This window comes from Mytilus galloprovincialis, chromosome 6 (assembly GCF_965363235.1).
Source record: "Mytilus galloprovincialis chromosome 6, xbMytGall1.hap1.1, whole genome shotgun sequence".
NCBI lineage: Eukaryota > Metazoa > Mollusca > Bivalvia > Mytilida > Mytilidae > Mytilus > Mytilus galloprovincialis.
Window position 1 is genome coordinate 59,732,182 of NC_134843.1, and position 18,853 is coordinate 59,751,034.

At 35.6% G+C, this 18,853-nt stretch overlaps 2 long non-coding RNA genes across 2 annotated transcripts; one reads left to right on the forward strand and one right to left on the reverse strand.

The window, feature by feature from the left end:
• Positions 1–4,698: 4,698 nt before the first annotated feature.
• LOC143080000 (uncharacterized) lies at positions 4,699–14,499 on the forward strand. Its single transcript, XR_012979588.1, has 2 exons — positions 4,699–5,021; positions 13,607–14,499. It is a non-coding gene; the product is annotated as an uncharacterized LOC143080000 (long non-coding RNA).
• LOC143079999 (uncharacterized) lies at positions 7,372–12,813 on the reverse strand. The gene is made up of 2 exons (XR_012979587.1): positions 12,577–12,813; positions 7,372–12,363 (listed from the first exon to the last, which is right to left on the reverse strand). It is a non-coding gene; the product is annotated as an uncharacterized LOC143079999 (long non-coding RNA).
• Positions 14,500–18,853: the final 4,354 nt, after the last annotated feature.

An 18,853-nucleotide genomic window follows, 5' to 3' on the forward strand; every position in this document is an offset into this window, starting at 1 on the left:
AACATACGAATATAAAACATTTAAAAGGTAGAACGTATAAAAATCAAATAATAAACAAATAAGTATCTAACATAAAGCAACAGGATCGGTTGAGCACAAACACATATAAATAGGTCATAGATAGGTCATTTTACCTCAACACATTTAGATCTATAACAAGAGATAAGAATATAAACACGAGTGCACACGCTGAAATGTCTCGCCTTATTTACTAATCATTGATATTATGTTGATAGTCTTAAGTATAAAGCTTTATAACAACTGTCACATAACTTAACATTAACCAAGATAACAAAAACCAAATTGAATGAACCATGAAAATGAGGTCAAGGTCAGATGAAACATGCCAGACAGACATGTACAGCTAAATATGCTTTCATACAACAAATATAGTTGACCTCTTACTTATAGTTTAAGAAAAATAGACCAAACACAAAAACTTAACACTGAGCAATGAACCGTGAAAATGAGGTCGAGGTCAAATAAAAAATGTACGACTGACATACAGATCATATACATGTAATATTTCCATACACCAAATATAGTTGACTTATAGCATATAGTTTTAGATAAAAAGACCAAAACTCAAAAACTTAACTTTGACCACTCAACCATGAAAATGAGGTCAAGGTCAGATGACATGTACACCTTACAATCATTCCATACAACAAATTTAGTAGATCTATTATGTAAAGTATGAGAAAAAGATACCAAAACACAAAAACTTAACTATAACCACTGAACCATGAAAATAAGGTCAAGGTCAGATGACACCTGCCAGTTGTACATGGACACCTTACAGTCCTTCCATACACCGAATATACTTGCCCTATTGCTTATAGTATCTGAGATATGGACTTGACCACCAAAACTTAACCTTGTTCACTGATCCATGAAATGAGGTCGAGGTTAAGTGAAAACTGTCTGACGGGCATGAGGACCTTACAAGGTACGCACATACCAAATATAATTATCCTATTACTTAAAATAAGACAGAATTCAACATTACAAAAAATATTAACTTTTTTTTCAAGTGGTCACTGAACCATGAAAATGAGGTCAAGGACATTTGATATGTGACTGACAGAAACTTCGTAACATGAGGCATCCATATACAAAGTATGAAGCATCCAGTTCTTCCACCTTCTAAAATATAAAGTTTTTAAAAAGTTAGCTGCCGCCGCCGTAGCCGCCGTAGCCGCCGTAGCCTCCGTAGCCACCGCCGCCGGATCACTATCCCTATGTCGAGCTTTCCGCAACAACAGTTGCAGGCTCGACAAAAATTAAAAAGGGTGAGGATATCAAAAATCGAATAAGTAACGAATAAGGAATAATAACGAATAGGGAATAGAGAATAAATAACGAATAGGTAACGCATAGGGAATAGGGAATAAGTAACGAATAGGTAACAAATAGGGAATAGGGAATAAGTTACGAATAGGTAACGCATAGGGAATAGGGAATAAATAACGAATAGGTAACTAATAAGTAACAGGGTATTAACCGAGCGCTGTAACAGGTAGATGCACGCTAATAGGGTCATTTTATCTCTAAACACATTGTTACCACCAGAGACATAAACACAATTGAAAATCCTTTTCAAAAAGGTGCAACGTACAACAAACGTATTATCAGCGAATAAGTAACAGGGTATTAACCGAGCGCTGGAACGGGTACATACGCGCTAATAGGGTCATTTCATCTTTAAGAACACATTGTTACCACCAGAGACATGGATACAATTGAAAATCCTTTTGTAAAAGTTGCAATTTATAGCAAACGTATTATAGCCGAATAAGTAACAAATAAGTAACAGGGTATTAAGTGAGCGCTGGAACGGGTACATACGCGCTAATAGGGTAATTTCATCTCTAAGAACACATTGTTGCCACCAGGGACATGAACACAATTAAAAATCCTTTTCTAAAAGGTGCAACGTACAACAAATGTATTATAAGTGAATAGGTAACGAATAGGTAACAGGGTATTAACCGAGCGGTGGAACGGGTATATGCGCGCTAATAGGGTCATTTCATCTCTAAGAACTCATTGTTACCACCAGAGACATGAACACAATTAAAAATCTTTTTCTATTACGTACAACAAACGTATTATATGTGAATAGGTAACGAATAGGTAACAGGGTATTAACCGAGCGCTGGAACGGGTACATGCGCTCTAATAGGGTCATTTCGTCTCTAAGAACACATTGTTACCACCAGAGACATGAACACAATAAAAAAAGATTTATTTCAAGGTGCAACTTATACTTACTCCGCGCATTAAAAGCGAATAAGGAACGAATAAGTAACAGGGTATTATCCGAGCGCTGAAACGGGTACATGTACGCTAATAGAGTCATTTTATCTCTGAGAAGACATTGTTACCACCAGAGACATGGACACAATTGAAAATCCTTTTCTAAAAGGTGCAACATACAACAAACGTATTATAAGTGAATAGGTAGAATATAGGTACCGAATAGGTAACAGGGTATTATCCGAGAGCTGGAACGAGTACATGCGCGCTAATAGGGTCATTTCATCTCTAAGAACACATTGTTACCACCAAAGACATGGACACAATTGAAAATCCTTTCTAAATGGTGCAACGTACAACAAACGTATTATAAATGAATAGGTAACGAATAGGTAACAGGGTATTAACCGAGCGCTGGAACGGGTACATGCGCTCTAATAAGGTCATTTCGTCCCTTAGAACACATTGTTACCACCAGAGACATGGACACAATTGAAAATCCTTTTCTCAAAGGTGCAACGTACAACAAACGTATTATAAGTGAATAGGTAACGAATAGGTAACGAATAGGTAACAGGGTATTAACCGAGCGCTGTAACGGGTACATGCGCTCTTAGGGTCATTTCGTCTCTAAGAACACATTGTTACCACCAGAGACATGAACACAATTAAAAAAACGATTTATTTCAAGGTGCAACGTATACTCACACCGAGCATTAAAAGCGGATAAGGAACGAATAAGTAACAGGGTGATATCCGAGCGCTGGAACGGGTCAATGCACGCTAATAGAGTTATTTTATCTCTGAGAAGACATTGTTACCACCAGAGACATGGACACAATTGAAAATCCTTTTCTAAAAGGTGCAACATACAACAAATGTATTATAAGTGAATAGGTAGCGAATAGGTACCGAATAGGTACCGAATAGGTAACAGGGTATTAACCAAGAGCTGGAACGAGTACATGCGCGCTAATAGGGTCATTTCATCTCTAAGAACACATTGTTACCACCAAAGACATGGACACAATTGAAAATCCTTTTCTAAATGGTGCAACGTACAACAAACGTATTATAAGTGAATAGGTAACGAATAGGTAACAGAGTATTAACCGAGCGCTGGGACGGGTACATGCGCGTTAATAGGGTCATTTCATCTCTTAGAACACATTGTTACCCCCAGAGACATGGACACAATTGAAAATCCTTTTCTAAAAGGTGCAACGTACAACAAACGTATTATAAATGAATAGGTAACGAATAGGTAACAGGGTATTAACCGAGCGCTGGAACAGGTACATGCGCTCTTATAAGGTCATTTCGTCCCTTAGAACACATTGTTACCACCAGAGACATGAACACAATTAAAAAACTATTTATTTCAAGGTGCAACGTATGCTTACCCCGCGCATTAAAAGCGAAAAAGGAACGAATAAGTAGCAGGGTATTATCCGAGCGCTGGAACGGGTACATGCACGCTAATAGAGTCATTTTATCTCTGAGAAGACATTGTTACCACCAGACACTACTGGACGAAAAAACAACTGTCCATACCAGTAACAGTCATTGTACGACTATTTTAGTCTGTGGAAGACTGAAGAAGACTGTAAAATCAACCTTATTTCGTTGTTACAGTTAAATTATGTCTGTCCCAACACTTTTATGGGTTGTGAAAAACATTAAATGCTATCAACAGTAATTTTAGGACTATTGCAGTGGTTTACGGCGTTGTCAAAGCCAAATACTATTTATAACAGTCTTTCTAAAAGTTGTGGCAGTTGTATAATGTTTGTCCCAACCTTTTTATAGTTGGGACAGTTGAAATTTGTTTGTGTCAACTTTTCAGACGTTTAAGCAGTCAAAAAATGTTTGTTACAATGTTTTTAGAGTTGTAACAGTCGTAAAATGTTTGTTACAACTTTTTAAAGGTTGTTACAGTCATTAAATGTTCATTACAACTTTTAAAAGGTTGCCACAGTCGTAAAATGTTTAAAACAAACATTTCATGGGTTGTTACAGTCGGTAAATATGTAATACAAATATTTTAGTGTGACGGTTGCGAATGTTAAAACAATGTGTACACGTCTAAGGTGCACCTTCTCAAAGTTTGATACAGGATAAATGGATAAATGTATTTTATTTAAGTGTCACGTATTGGTGATACAGTTGTGAAATTACCCATAATTTATATGATCCCTCATCTTATGTTGTTGTTGGTTTTTTTTTAAATTTTTTTGCGATCGTTCTATGTCTTTTGTCGTATTCCGTTTATGGCATTATAATTATGTCTGTTCATTTGTGGCGGACTTGTGCGTTTGACGGTTTATCTTTATTTTTTATTCAGTCTATTCAAGAGTCTTTTATAACTTGTTTTATACCAAAAGCCTTCGTTTAAAAATAGAATTAAAATATATTATTGCAGAAGATTGATTTAATTGTCTTAATTTCAAATTGCTACGTCGGGGTACCTGAAGTAAATTTAAAAGAATATGACTAAGTTACATATATCATACAGAATAATAAACCTGATTAATTTTAATTGCTATCCATTAGGGACATTTCCCGACGATAATAAATCAAATCTGTCAAGTTTTATTAAAAACGGAAATCATATTCTTCACCCGTAAACGATTTGACGTTATTGTACCCTTGTCGGCAGAAATAGCGGGTCTGCAAACTTTACAAAAAATCGTAGACATGCCATGGTAGATGTAGAAGGGAAACTACATACAATATAACGGATGACCTGGAAATTTCAATCGGTGAGTATAAATGAACAATATTTTAAAGCATGTCTATCAGAATAATCATGGATCCACGATTTTGAAGCGAAAATGTGCACATTTCGTGCCTACCCTCATGCTTCAGGTATGAATCGACGTTCTTTATCGGTTTCTCTATATCACCTCACTCGTGCATATTACACATCTTTCTATGTATATATATAGTAGCATGTTCAAAAGTAAGAATTTGGGCTTGTAAAAATTGTTCCCGGGATTGTAACCCCCCTTTTTTTGGAAGATCAATAGTCCAAATAATTATGACGTCTTGAAAGGCTATTATAATTTTTTTCTTTGACGCCTTACTTCGACACAAGACGTCATAATTATTTGGACTAGAAGATCAATTGCATTTGAAAGGGTACATCAGGGGCGGATCCAGCCATTTTAAAAAGGGGGGGTTCCTAACCCAGGACAAAAGGGGGGTTTCAACTATATGTCCCCATTCAAATGCATTGATCGTCCAAAAAAAAGGGGGGGTTTCAACCCCCGGAACCCCCCCTCTGGATCCGTGCCTGTACATTTAGTTTGACCCCCCCCTTTATCCTGGGTTGGGACCCCCTTTTTTAAATGGCTGGATCCACCCGTGTTCATCGTCTTACTGTGTTAAACCCTACATGATGATGTGGGGCATTCACAATGGTTTTAATTTTGCCGGATGGCCTTATACTACAAAACCTATATTTATATTGTATATAAAAAAGAAGATGTGGCATGATTGCCAATGAGACAACTGTCCACAAGAGACCAAGATGACGCAGCCATTAACAACTATAGGTCACCATATGGCCTTCAACAATGAGCAAAGTCCATACCGCATAGTCAGCTATAAAAGGCCCCGATAAGACAATGAAAAACAATTCAAACGAGAAAACTAACAGCCTTATTTATATAAAAAAATGAAGGAAAAACAAATATGTAACACATTAAAGGACAACCACTGAATTACAGGCTCCTGTCCTGACTTGTATATTAATGTATTGAAAACTGCATGAATCATCCTAAATTTGCTTGAAATATTTCTAACTGGATTTTTTTTAAATTGAGAAAATTCAAGTTGAATATTATGACAAAGTAAATATTTATGTGTAAAATGTGAAACTAGCATGTTTGAGTATATTTTTTAAATAATTTCTGAGTCATGATTAACAAAACATGGATATATTTTATAATTCTAAAGCATGTCTTATATTATCAATCAAAAGAACTATTAATCAAATCAGTGTGGCCTTAACTTTTTATTTTCATGTGAACTCTTGTCAGTTTAACTTTTTATATAACATTTGCCCGGTTAGCATGGTTAGTCAAAATTCAATTATGCCTTTTAACTTGTTTTGGTCTTGGGGCTGCTGTCTCTTTTGCATATATATATATACACACCAATCATCTCCTTTTAAACATATTTCAAGTGTCTTTTAATTTATTCCACTGTTAAAGGACTTTCCATTCAACAGTCATATTTTTCTACATGTGTTAAATTGTGCTTTGACTACTTCATTGTTTGGTTGCTGTATCATTGATATATACATGTATATTCCACATCTCCTTTCATCATGTATAATCACATCTGATTTCAGATACATGTATTTTGCCTTTTCCAAATTACTAAAATATTTTATTTATATTTAATTTCATATGTTGAAACATTCAGTACGTCATGTATGTGGGAGGATACAAAAAATCTATCTGTTAGCATATTATGTTATGTAAACATGGCCTAAACTTAAGCATTTTATGAATTTTATAGATATTGAATTACAAAAATTAACTTAATTAACTACATGGTATGTCTCACATGGAAGTAATATTTAAATATTACTTCCATGCTCAGATCAATTTGGTTTAAAACATACTAAACATGTTTTACATGTTTAATTTAACTTCAAAATAAATAATTTTAAAAATATATTTAATTTACTGAGCCTGAATTCATGACCATGTAAATGTGATATTAGAAAAGGTAATAATCAGGATGTTAACACTGAAAAGTTAATTATCAGGACTTCTTATATACATGTTATATGTAATAAACAGATTAAGACACAACAGTTTCATGAGTTTATTGCCTTGAGGGATGAAAATTAAAATGTCATAGGTATTGAAGATGATTTTATATAATGATATTAATAAATTTTAAATGTCCTTTTCAAATTGTGGATAAATGTATAATTGAAAGTAATTTAAAATTATGAAAAATATGAAACAACAGGATATAATCTTTTATTTTGAATATTATATTAAAAGTTTTAAAAGTTTATCTAACATGTCTAAGTCATTGTAATGGCCTGACCATTAAGTATAACCGACGATTGGGCTCAAGGAGAAAAGACTATCAGGTGCTGATACTTTAATTATGAACCAATCTGACATATGGTAAAAAGCTGAAAAACAAATAAAATACAATTTTACAATGTGTTCAATTAATGTTATTAAAACGAAATGTCAAAGGTAATAGATAGCACAGTCCGTTGAATCCGAGAAAATGTTGTACTTTCAAGAGCAGTTATAAATTTCCAGTGCTTCACGGAGAGAATGTTCAAATATGTATAGAGTAATTTGAAGGCTTCAAAAACAATGTTGTAAAGTTAACTCACTCTGTGGTTAGCCACGAATTGTGTCCTAGATGACGTTTGTCCTTTGAAAAGTTCTCCAGAACTGGTATGACCTTGCAATGTTTGGTTTGAGATCCGTGTGAGCAGGGGAAAGGTAGCGATGATACGATGTTTTAATGTTCTTATAAGGTTAAAGATGAATAATCCTCCTAGACTGGAACACATAAATAGATTGAGAATATAATCAAACGAACTATATAAATTACAGAACGGTGTAACAGAATACTCCCCGTCTGATGTCTATCTGATATCACTTTTCCATAAATTTTTTGAATATGTATATAAGATTTACACAAATGAATTAATCCCAATATAAATTGAATATATACAGGTGAAATGTCCACTATTGGTCGTGTGAGAAATATCACGTCTCAACTTACGACATTTCACTATAAAGTTTCCAGAATAGATTAATTCCACGGAAAACTGGGTTCGGCACAGTTTCTTGTCCTATGAAGAAGGATCTCTCCAATGAGATCGCTGTGATTTGTAGAATGTTCCATAGCTGTTGTTGAGATAGTAGGAACTGTTTTCTCCAACGTTGTGAGACGGCGACGACGGTTAAAGGTGGTCCTCCGATGGGTATGATGAGAGTTAATATTTGATCCTCTTCCGGTTTGGCGAAAAGCTCCATCTTCTTTAGTATCAGGCGAAATTAAGCGTTTCGTCTTAATGTTCAATCCTGCTGATCTTGCAGTTTTATCTGTGAAGTGGGGTCCTCTATGTTTGATTTTGTTGTAGTAATGTCCAAGAATAGGTGTTACTTTGTGATGATGTCCAGATAAGACTACTGGTTCCTTTTCACTTATATTCAAGTCAGATTTGGCAATAGGTCCTTCTTTCGGAATAGGTTTGTGAATGCTATTGATTTCCTCTCCATGAACTTTAGGTTCTGTTGATTTCGGATTGAAACTTTCTTTTTCTATAGATTTTTCTATAGAAGTTACAGATTTTGCTTTTAGTGACGCGAGTGATGTCCCTTTAGATGAATTTGTGCGTTTACCAGGCTTGGTACTAGGTCCTGTACATTCAAGGGATTGTATTGAATGCGATTTAGCGACCTTGGCATTCGAATGAAAGTTTTTGTTGTTAGACTGAACAACAATTGGATTATTGTCCTTAACAGCTATTTCCGGTCTTGAGGCAAGACGTTGTTTTGATTCCGTGATTGAAACGTAAGTTATCTTTGTGTTGACTTCAATAGGAACAGTTTGCTTGTCAATGTATGTATTTCCAATTATGACCCAACCAAGTCTTAACTTTTGGGCAAATGGAGTTCGGGATGGTCCTAGGCGTTGTTCAAGGACGTGGTGTGCCTCTATAAGGTCCCTTCCAATTAGGAGTAGAATTTGACAACGTTCCTCTAGTGGTGTAATACTTCCTCTGAGTTCTGTCAGATGAGGATGATGCATTGCAACTTCAGGAGTAGGAATTTCGTCTCGATTATTGGGAATATTATTACATTCAATTAATGTAGGCAGATCAAATTGTACGTCACTATGTACAGATTTTATGACGAAATCTTTTCCTCTTTTCCCGGAAGTAGCTACTCTGCCGGAGCATGTCGTAAGAGAGTAGTTTTCAGGTTTCTCCCGAACGTTGAACAGACTGAAGAATTCAGGCGAGGCAAGAGACCGGTTGCTTTGGTCGTCAATAATGGCGTACATCCTGATAATTTTGTCTGTCTTGTCCTTGTGGTACACGTCCACAGGTAATATCTTGGCATAAGATTTCTCGCTCTTATGATCTTTGTAGATCTCTGTGCAGATCGAACTTACAGAGGTTAACTTTGTTTCAGCTGACTCTGTCTCCTCCCCGCCGTAGACTTGTGTTAGCTCCCCGCCGTAGGCTTGTCTGGGTGAGCTAAACTGGGAACTTTCAGATTGTTGTGGTCTAATGATGTGAAGTGCTGTGGTATGTCGTTCACTTCCACACTCGTTACAACTGATACTTGCGTTGCAGTCCCGACTTCTGTGTGTGGTTGACTCACAACACTTGTAGCACACATTGTTTTGTCTTAACAGTTCCTTGCGTTCCTCGATTGGTTTGGCTCGGAATGCTCGGCATTCATTCAAGGTATGCTTTGTCTTGTGTAGGATACACAGATTTTGTTGTTGACTGCTGTCTTCAGTTTGCTGTTCAACAGCCGTCTTATGGACGTTGACTTTAGAGTACGTCTGAGGTGTGAACCTTGGCGTAGAGTCTTTTGTATTTGGTGTTACTTTTGATCCAAAGATAAACCCAGGATCGTTCTTAATTTTGCTCATTTCCCTGATAAAGGCAGAGAATTCTGTGAATGGCGGAAAGGCAACTTCATATTTGGACTTGTATCTTGAAGCCCTTGTTATCCACTTTTCTTGGAGTCCGTATGGTAGTTTTTCCACAATAGGATTTATACCGGACGAAGAATCGAAATAAGCAAGTAAACATCCCAGCTTGGGATTTTCCTTGTGATATTCGATTTCTGATAGAATATCAGACAGGTCATACAGACGTGCGTTATCTTTGTTCGTCAAGGTAGGAAAATTGACGAGTTTACTCATGAGAGAGGCTTCCAACATTTCTGGAGCACCATACCGCTCGTCAAGCCTCTTCCATAATCTCTGTATACCTATGGTAGGATTATTGGCGTTCGACGCTCTTATACTAATGGCGTGTTTAGCAGACTCTGGACCGAGCCACTTGATCAGTAAATCGATCTGTTCTGAGTCAGAGACTTGTAACTCATCAGTCACATTCTTGAAGCTTGCTTTCCAAGTATGGAAGGATTCTGCCCGATCGTTAAAGCTTGTTAACCGGGAGAAAAGCAGGTCCTTACGTAAGAGGAATCTAGTTATCTCCGATGTGAGGTTGATTTGTTGCTGGTGTGCAACAGGGATCTCTTCTAGTACGCCTTGTTTTTGGTGTGAAACAGGGATCTCTTCTATAAAGTCTTGTTTTGTGCGTAAGACAGGGATCGCTTCTTTAACACCCTGTTTTTGGTGTTCAGTAGGGCTCTCATCTGAAAGGCCTAGTCTTTGTATGCCAGTTACTAATCCCAGATCTGGGATAAAGGTAACTTCCGGTGACTTATTATCGGAAGGCAAGACGGCAGATGTCTGTGACAGCAAGTTCGATGCCACGGATGGCACGAACGCTGGTGCTTCGTGACTCAGCTCGATCTTAACAGGAATTTGTTTTTTCTTTTGAGGTCCTGTTACTTCCTTAACAACAGTTGATACAGGAAGTTTATTGACGAAATCTTGCACACGCTGGAGCGGGTCTTCCTTTTCGTCAGGGAGATCGCTATACGCTTGGCTATCATCGTATTCCAGGATACGAGCCTCGGCCTCTGCGGTTGCAGCTTCTTTCTGTGCTTCAAGAAGGTTAAATTTGGCTTTAAGCTCGGCCTTTTCCCGGCTTACTCGTGCGGCTTCTTGTTGCATTTGAGCCTTCCTGCGCATAGCCTCTTGTTCTAATTGTTGTTCTAATTGCGTTTTTCTGTGAGCGGCCTCTTGTTCTAATTGCACTTTTCTGTGAGCAGCCTCCTGTTCTAGCTGAACTGTTCTCTGTGCGGCCTCATGTTTACGTTGAGCGACTTCTTGCTCCATTTCTGCCTGTTTACGACTGGCTTCCTGTTCCATTTCAGCCTTTTTGTGTGCTGCTTCCTGTTCCATTTCAGCCTTTTTGCGTGCTGCTTCCTGTTCCATTTCACTTTGTCTGAACAGGGCTTGTTCTTCTAACATTGCTTCCTGTTGTAGGATAAGGGCATGTTTTTCGACAAATGCTATCTTAGACTTTGCAGCCTCTGCCTTGGCTCGCTTTCTCCGTGCCAGGCTTGACATGTCTGACACGTTAGAGCTACCGCTGTGCGAGGTTTTCTTACCCCTTGAGGTCTTTGTTTTAGTGGATTTGGCCTTTGTTAGAGCGAGGCGATGCTCGTGTAGTTTTTCCATAACTAGCTCCACTTTGGACAGACGTAAATCCAAAGAGAGTTTACATGCATCAATTTCTTTTTGACTCTCCAATGTTCGGGTCCTTTTCAGAAAGTCTAGGTATTCATCTGTAAGCCTACGATAATTATTACAGGCTTTAACAAGTTTGTCCTGGACTGTTAGGAGTTGCTGGAGATCGTTAGGAGGCGTTGTTACTTCCAATAACTGGGATTCAATGTCTGCCCAGAGAGCCTCTAGTTCCTGACAGAACTTGTCACGTTTTTCAGTGAAAGCTCCTTGTCCTTTTTCCGTGAGGTCACGTACTCGCCTAGCCTCGGGAGTTTCATCTGACTGTGATGTACTAGACGGATTTTCTAATAGTTCAGGGACATCTCCTTCTTGGGGCTGAATCTCTTCTTGTTGTTCCACATGACTGGGATCCATGTTGACTCAACGTTGTTGGGTTGCTGTCGAGTTCACACAAGATATGTAGTCCACTGTCAGTGTAAAGGTATGTACGTATGTACGTTGCTACGTTGTCGTTCCTTGTCTGGATATGTAAAGACAGGTTGTCGTCAATTTACTGTACGTCAAGGGATGACGCGTACATGCAGGGCTCAACAGGTAGGTTGCTGTGTAGCTGTGGAGTGGCGTTATCTGTGAGACACAACAGGCAAGTTGTAGACTTTTTACTGTAATGGCCTGACCATTAAGTATAACCGACGATTGGGCTCAAGGAGAAAAGACTATCAGGTGCTGATACTTTAATTATGAACCAATCTGACATATGGTAAAAAGCTGAAAAACAAATAAAATACAATTTTACAATGTGTTCAATTAATGTTATTAAAACGAAATGTCAAAGGTAATAGATAGCACAGTCCGTTGAATCCGAGAAAATGTTGTACTTTCAAGAGCAGTTATAAATTTCCAGTGCTTCACGGAGAGAATGTTCAAATATGTATAGAGTAATTTGAAGGCTTCAAAAACAATGTTGTAAAGTTAACTCACTCTGTGGTTAGCCACGAATTGTGTCCTAGATGACGTTTGTCCTTTGAAAAGTTCTCCAGAACTGGTATGACCTTGCAATGTTTGGTTTGAGATCCGTGTGAGCAGGGGAAAGGTAGCGATGATACGATGTTTTAATGTTCTTATAAGGTTAAAGATGAATAATCCTCCTAGACTGGAACACATAAATAGATTGAGAATATAATCAAACGAACTATATAAATTACAGAACGGTGTAACAGAATAGTCATGCAGCCAAGTATTGATTTATCAACATAAAAATGGGTAAATAACTAATATAAAATAAAGAAAATATGTTGTCTGGTTAAATAAACTACAAAGCATTATTTGATACAAGCTGTAATTAGTAAAAAGTAGACTGGGTAACATTTAAGATGTCAAATTAAACTCAAAGTTTACTGCTAATCATAAGAAGGAAATACTAGCATTTTTAGGTTGCTAAAAATGTTTAAATTAAAGAAAGGGTTAACCTTTGAACAAAGATTCTACATTTCATGATTTACATAAAAAAAAGGTTTATTCATTCATGACACAAAATGACAGTCAACAGTGCATTTTTTTTTGGTCATCTTTGTAGTATTTATTTCCTATTAAAATGATCCAAAGAAATCACCTGTTATGTTTTACAGTGAAATAACTTTGTCTGGCTTTAAATAATTGATTAAAACAATCTTGTATAGTGCTAGCCTCAATTAAACAGTAACCCTTCAATGAAGTGACACACTTAAGAAAACATTAATGTAGAAAGAGAAATAGAACCCCCAAAAAAGGGTTTTATTCTTCTTCTCATACAGGACATATAAATTCAATTGTATAAGTCTCATAAATTCATTTGTGTACATCATAGAACTTTGTTGTCAAGAAAATTATGATCTCTAGTATTTATACATGAGTATTATCTTCTATATAAATTTAAAGAATTATTAAGTAATAATAATCATGATACATGTAATTATACAATATTAGATAAGTTTCAATACTTTATTCTTAATTTATGTTTTTTCGTTTGTAGAATTCACATTGGTTTGAGCATGATTCCCAGCCAGATTATGAAGCCGGCAAAAAAAGGAAATACATATAGCATGTATAGAATGTATAGGTGACACTAAGTATCTCGCATACCTGTAGCTGTAAATTGTGAAACAGTGGACTAATGAACTTATTGTTGTTGGAAATAACAAATAGGGCTTACAGCAATATGCCATGATGGTGTTGGGATTTCATATCAAATTGGACAAGAAGAAAATTGTGCATTGTACAAATAGCAAACTTACAATTTGAAAGAAAGACTACATTATTTGATGACAGTGAATACCTTCGATAATTAATTTATTTGAAATTGAAATTATAATTTGGAATTAAGAGAATTCAAAGTTTTCTGGGAATATTAATATCATAGTGCATCATATTTGAATTCTATGAAATACCTTGGATAGTTATTCAAAAATAGCAAATTGGATTAATAAAAAAATCAGTTTCAGTGAATATCAATAGTGCATCATATCTGAATTCATGAATACCTTGGATAATAAATTTATATGAATTTGGATATTGAGAATATCTGGTTTGTGTGAAATTTATAGAAGTTAATGCTTGCATTCCTATTGTCAGCTATATGTACCACCAGGGGGTGTTACACAACCTTGATTACCCATGAGGGTCTGTCGTGGTCGGTCACTATTGGTAAGTGTCATGATGACGGAAGTTTTTAATGACCTTGACTGCATTTACAGCCCTTGCATGGACGTTGGTTGATGTCAAATGACTGCTTGCTGTACTTATATAAGAGTCGCGATCTGAATGTACATACAGTATATAAATATAATCTATCATCTAAATTAATGTTCATTCTGAAACTGGCATTTTATACTAGTCAAAAATATTAAACAATACATGTACTTCAAAGTATCATTTTATTGTCTTGCCTTCCACAAAAGTCATTTAAAGTTGATTGTATGCAGGACATATAGGTATTACAATCTTGGGCTGATGACGTAAACTTTTTTATAAAGCTTTACATTTTAAAAGCTAAAAGAGCTGGATGCTTCTTATCTTGTCGGTATTCAGATAGCTAATATGTTATGAAGTTTCAGCCTGTCATTATATGTCCATTGCACCTGACCTCATTTCATTGTTTAGTGACTGCTTGTAAAAAAATACTGTTTTTATAACAGTGAGATGCTCTCTTATACAAGTACATGTACATTTTGTAATTGGATAAATTTTTTGTATACACATGTATGATATAAAAAAAGAAGATGTGGTTACACTGGTATGATTGCCAATAAGCATGGTGAGACGACTCTCCACAAGAGACCAAAATGACACACAAATTAACAACTATACATGTAGGTCACTGTACTGTGTACAGCCTTCAACAATGAACAAAGCCCATACTGCATAGTCAGCTATAAAAGGCCCCAAAATGACAATGTAAAACAATTCATACGAGAAATATGAGTATCTTGCAAGGTCTACTGGTCTATCAGGTTGAGTTGACCTGACCCTGACATTTCATGGATAAGTGATTAAGGATAATTTCAGTTTAGGCCAAAATAAATAATTGTGTGTCTCCTATTTTACTCTCCCAAAAATTAAGAACATTTTATTCTATTAAAAAATTTTGTTTTTAAAGTTCTAAACTTTTTTCTGTTAATGTACATGTGTACTGTGATAACATTTCCCATATTTGACAGATAATACACTGTGCAGTCTTAGTCGTTTCAAAGTTTGGTTTCTGATATGTTTTACTGATGAGTATTATTTGTAATTATCATTCACACAAGTTATCTGATGTCGAAAGACATCAAATGATGAATATGACATGTACATGTATGATGAATACATTGTTTCGGGTAGGCTAGAAATGGAGGTACATGTACATGTATGGTCGAGAAACCAGAAACATGCAATAAATTTATTTTGGCCTTAATATTATACAGTACTCCAGTAGATCAACTTCTTGTATATTTAATGTACATTTATAGACAGAATGGAACAATTGAGTCTATGTCATGTATGTCTGACTGGCAGGGTTCATCAGACATTGAGCTAAATGTCATGGGTTCATTGGTCAATGTTGAATTTTTTTGGTTTTGTCTATTTTTCAATGTTTCTCAGATGTGATATAAAAAAAAGATGTGGTATGATTGCCAATCAGACAACTATCCACAAAAGACCAAAATGACACAGACATTAACAACTATAGGTCACCGTACGGCCTTCAACAATGAGCAAAGCCCATACCGCATAGTCAGCTATAAAAGGCCCCGATAAGACAATGTAAAACAATTCAAACGAGAAAACTAACGGCCTTATTTATGGGGAAAAAAAATGAACGAAAAACAAATATGTAACACATAAACGACAACCACTGAATATACAGGTTCCTGACTTGGGACAGGCACATACATACATAATGTGGCGGGGTTAAACATGTTAGCGGGATCCCAACCCTTCCCCTAACCTGGGACAGTGGTATAACAGTATAACATAAGAACGAACTATAAAAAAGTGATAAGCTACATCATGTACATTGTACATGTATAGGATCACTATTTGTTTTGGCATATGACATGAATGTTAGGTGTACATGTTTGATTGGCCGGCTTTATCTAACAATGAGCACATTTCCATGGTTTTCATTAATTTGAATAAGGAGATGTGGTATGAATTTTGATGAGACAACCATTAACCATAGACCATGTAGACCAAGTGATGTGCTTGTTAGCTATATAATAGGTTACTCCATTTTGTGTACTCCACACCCTTCAACAATGATCAAAACTAATACTTCATAATGAGCACCCTATATGAAGGGTTCTGCCTTGCACGCAACACCGTCAATGTAAAAAAAAAAAAACAGACCAGAAGCCCTACAGTGATGATAGTTTGATTTATATACAAAAGCTACATACAAACAAATATGATAAACAGCAAGCAACAAAACACACTACATACATTGAAAAATAAACCTGTGTCAGGGTGGTGCAACTTTCATGTACAATTCTAGCTTAAAAGAAAAAAATATTAAAAAAAAAACTGATATACACATGATACAGTATGACAGTGTATCCAAAAAAAAAAAAATCATATGGAACCAAAATACCATAGATGTATATATGACTACCAACATAATAATCAATATTTAATAGATCAGTGTTAAAATATGTTAACACATGCAGAAGAATATCTCAAGAATGTTTTGAAGGACTTTACGAATGCCTACTCGAATCCAATCTATTAGAAAAATCAGTTATTACAGAAGAGTGTCTACCATGCACTTGCACTGCACTTTATACTAGAATTTCTTTTGACAACCCTGCATACATCCTTATCCATTTAAGGATTCTCTACCTTCACGAAACTTTAGAGGCGTTGGTTCAGGAGTCCTTCATTTATATTAGAATAGTATGATAGCATAATATATCGACATGAACATATCATATGTAGATCATGTATATAGAATGATATATTCAAATGGATGAAAATCATATACATTGAGCATGCATGTAACTGTATAAACAAATATACAAATATGTATATAACAACAAACCAGAGTATATACTGATTTGTATCACTACAATGTAAAATAGTTATTACGGTGACGTAATTCCCTGTCATCTAATTTATTCATCGTCCATCGACGAACTTGTCTCAGAAAAAAATATATCTCTGTCATGTCTGTTCACATGGTACATTTACCTCACTTATACATGTAGGTTTATATATGTGATAAAACCCGGCGAAATATGAACTCGATGGTTAATATTTTTGCGTCCATGTGGAGAGTTATTAATAAAGACATTTGAACCTCAAATATAAGACACCACTCGGTACAATAACAGTACAAAGTTGAGTAAATCTGACTAGACTATTAAAAAACCCGGTAAATAATATAAATTGAATTTAGATACAAGACATTAACGAATATTTCAGTGTTTTCCATAGCTACAAAAGATGCGTTGAAAGTTCAGCATAACTGAGATTTTATTTGTATTTATAAATCAAAATTGTTAGAACCGAGTACGGTAACTTGTATACTTTTCAAATAGTCACAAGAACTTAAAAACAAACAAATTAATTCTAAAAGTGTTCATGTCGTATGAACTAAGCCCTCGGCAGTTTTCTACGGGGATAAGTTTGACAAGTGTGTATATTCCCGCTGGGTTTATAGTATATTGACCGTTATTATGAAGTTATGGGATTCGTAAATCTACGGGTATTGGAGGTAAAACCTTACATGCATGAATGATTTCACAACAAGGTTATAAAAATTAAAACGTTGTCATTATGATAATTTCGAAAAGTGTCTTATATGATATTATAAGATACATTTTTTTACAAATAAATTGAGACACCTTGTTCAATTTATCTAACAGGTGCATGTAACTGTGTTTAAGCATTAAATGCGCATAAACCAGTCCCATGTGAAATTGCAGGTATCTCTTACGGTGGTCTGATTTTTTTTCGAAGAGATGCGAGACAAGGGAGTGTCAATTGAGTTATTAATTTACAACATTTACCAGATAAGCGGGGAATCCCAAAATTTTCAGCGGCAGATATTTCAATATGTTTTTGTTTTTACAATCAGTTTCTATTTATACTAATGTATTAAATGGGTATGGCAGTTGTGTCTTTTTTTTTTATAACAACCTTTTTAAAAAATTGCACACGATGTAATTGTATTTAAAATAATTTAACCTATCCCGGACTGTCAGATAGAAATTTGGTATCCGTAACTTTTAAGTCTATAAAATGACTACCAATATTTAAAAGTTGCGACACTTATGGATTATTAAACTGTTGCTGTATAATGGTTGTAGCAATCATATTTTAACTGTAACAACTTTTTCGACGTTTAAACAGTTTATTTACGACTGTTTCAACGTTTTGCGTGTTGGAACAGTTATTAAATAACTGCAACAACTTTCAAAAGGTTGCAACAGTCGTATTATAATCGTGACAACATTTTCGGCGTTTTAACAGTGTATTTATGACTGTTACAACGTTTTTCGAGTTGGGACAGTTGTAAACCAACTGCTACAACTTGAAATTAGTTGTATCAGTCCTTTAATGTTTGTGACAGCTATTTCTAGCGTTGTTGCAGTCGATTTATGTTGGAGACAAACACTTTAAAAGTTGGGACAGTCATAAAATAACTGAAACAGTAAACTTTTACAACTGTTACAACTTTAACAAACAATTACAGTCTTAGAACGACTGTTACTGGTATGGGCAGTTGTTATTTCGTCCAGTA